A 2426-nucleotide genomic window follows, 5' to 3' on the forward strand; every position below is an offset into this window, starting at 1 on the left:
GTTCTCCTCAGACAGAGAGAGGTGTCTGTTTACTGTGTTTGGGTCCAGTGTGAGATCACAGACATCTGATGGACGAAACCAGACACAATATTAGAAATCATCATCATTCACATTAGAATGTTAACTCACTTTTCACTAATTCATTTAATGTAGATGTTTCTAGGTATCAAAAGGAGAATTTAAGGTAACTTGAGACTTGTTGAATGATCATATGTTATACTGTATGGTAATATAAAACACACTTATTCCCATTAATTACACACACACACACACACACACACACACACACACACACACGTATGCATGCATGAACAAAAACACACATTTCTTATGTAACACGGACGCGCCAAAGACACACACACACATTGTCAAAGCAACTCTAAACTTTGGTGTCCCTGATTTCAACTGATTTCTGCTTCTGTAGAACTACAGCTGATATTTAATATGACCAAGTAAGTAATGATGGTGGTCTTTGTCTTTGACTTTGACTTAACTTGAATTAAGACTTATTCTTAGTCATATTCTTCACAGCAGTCAATACTTACATTTTCTAAGCCCAGGTTTCATTGTGTACTCTCCACCATGTTCCACACTGTAGCGGTAAGCAGAAGAACAGACAGTCAATGAGTGATACACGGGAACACACACACACACACACACACACCACAAACACAGTCAGCATGTAACTTTGTCCAAGTGGTGGTAAGAATGTTTGTCTTAACTAGCCTGATGACTCAAACATGTCTGATATGAACATTGACATAAACCCTCTACATACTTGAGTTTCTCCAGTCTGCAGTGTGGATCCTCCAGTCCAGCAGAGAGCAGTCTGACTCCTGAGTCTCCTGGGTGATTGTAGCTCAGGTCCAGCTCTCTCAGGTGTGAGGGGTTTGACCTCAGAGCTGAGATCAGAGAAGCACAGCCTTCCTCTGTGACTAGACAGCGTGACAGCCTGCATAGAGTCAAATCATATTAAAATCACACTGTTATTCTTTGGTGGTGAAAATAGTGGCAGTATATTATTTTTTAACATCAGTGTCCTGAAACCTGCCAATATTAATAAATGGAATGTATCATTATTATAAATGACAAATGATCGAGGTTTTGCTTGTAGATAGAAACATGTATAGTACAAATATTTGAGTAGACTGACCAGACCAGTTTAAAAAGCAGTATCAGTCAGAAGACAGACAGTGAGGTATCAGATTATGGACACGGCTGGACCCTGTGTCCGACTGTCCTCAAAATGGCATGGTCACTGGGGGTGGTCCAATCCAGAAACTCCTACGAGTCTGGTGACCACAGACAGAGAAGCCAGTCAGGAGAGCTCCAGAAAACAATCGCGATCCCTTAAGGATGCAGAGGAAGAACCGTCTCCCTGAGAGGGTGCATCCAATCTCTTCCACTGCCTAGATAGGGGAGATGAAAGGACCCATTCAGTACAGAGGAAGATTCCAGCAGGTGACGTGTGATTGTCGGAGAGAACCAATCCAAAAACCTCTCCTTGGCTCCACTGCTCAGCGCGCGTGGCGCTACATGCTGCAGGAGGTATCAGAGGAAGGTTCTGGAGGTGTTAACCTGAAGGAATACAGACATCAGAGGAGGGTCGTAGGAGACTGCTCCCAAGCTGTGGAGAGCTGCAAGAAAAGCTCTGTAAGTATTCATGTTTAAATATCGCACACCAAATAAATTGGAGTTATAGCCAGTATTTTTTTTCATTGCGCTGGCTGGCTCTGTAAGTGGTCAGTGTGGACTATGCCCTCAGACGCGGAAGACTTGTACTGTAGGTAGGAACAACAGTATTTCATGGCTGACGTGGCTCTGGTAGTGTAGTCATGTGACTATTCCCCTCAGACTCCAAACTTACGTAGAGGAACATACATATTTTCATGGCTGAACTGCTCTTGTAAATTAGGTCATGTGACTATCCCTTCAGAGCGAAGAACTTTACTGTATGAGGAGGAACAACAGTTATTTTCATTGCTGAATAAACGTTCTATCAGCTGAAAACTCTTAAAGTATAATACAAACTGAGCAGGAGATGGATGCATTGAACCATGAATGTACGCATATACACATTGATAGTGTACGGGTAACAGTTAATCAGGGAAAGCAAGCGTAAACATTTTAATTACAACCTGTCTGGCGGTTGTACTTCTTCTGTGTTGACAGACTCACTGGCTGTAAACTCACCAGACACTCCTGTAAAATGTTGGCCTCAGTTCTCAGTTCAAACCCCTCACACCTGAGAGAGCTGGACCTGAGTACAATGACCTGAAGATTCAGGAGTGGAAGCTGCCTCTCTGCTGGACTGGGAATCCCCACTGTAAACTGAAGACTCTGAAGGTCCATGTGATATATAGTGTCATCGAAAAATAGACTTATAAAGTAGCCACTGCTATACTTACTACATCTACTCGGATACG

The 2426-nt window shown here is 42.7% G+C and overlaps 1 long non-coding RNA gene across 1 annotated transcript; it reads right to left on the bottom strand.

Annotated features, from left to right (window-relative positions):
- Positions 1 to 977, bottom strand: LOC112078643 (uncharacterized). The gene is made up of 3 exons (XR_002895744.2): positions 779 to 977; positions 546 to 592; positions 1 to 65 (listed from the first exon to the last, which is right to left on the bottom strand). It is a non-coding gene; the product is annotated as an uncharacterized lncRNA (long non-coding RNA).
- Positions 978 to 2426: the final 1449 nt, after the last annotated feature.

This window comes from Salvelinus sp. IW2-2015, unplaced genomic scaffold, assembly GCF_002910315.2.
Source record: "Salvelinus sp. IW2-2015 unplaced genomic scaffold, ASM291031v2 Un_scaffold6013, whole genome shotgun sequence".
Classification (NCBI taxonomy): Eukaryota; Metazoa; Chordata; class Actinopteri; order Salmoniformes; family Salmonidae; genus Salvelinus; species Salvelinus sp. IW2-2015.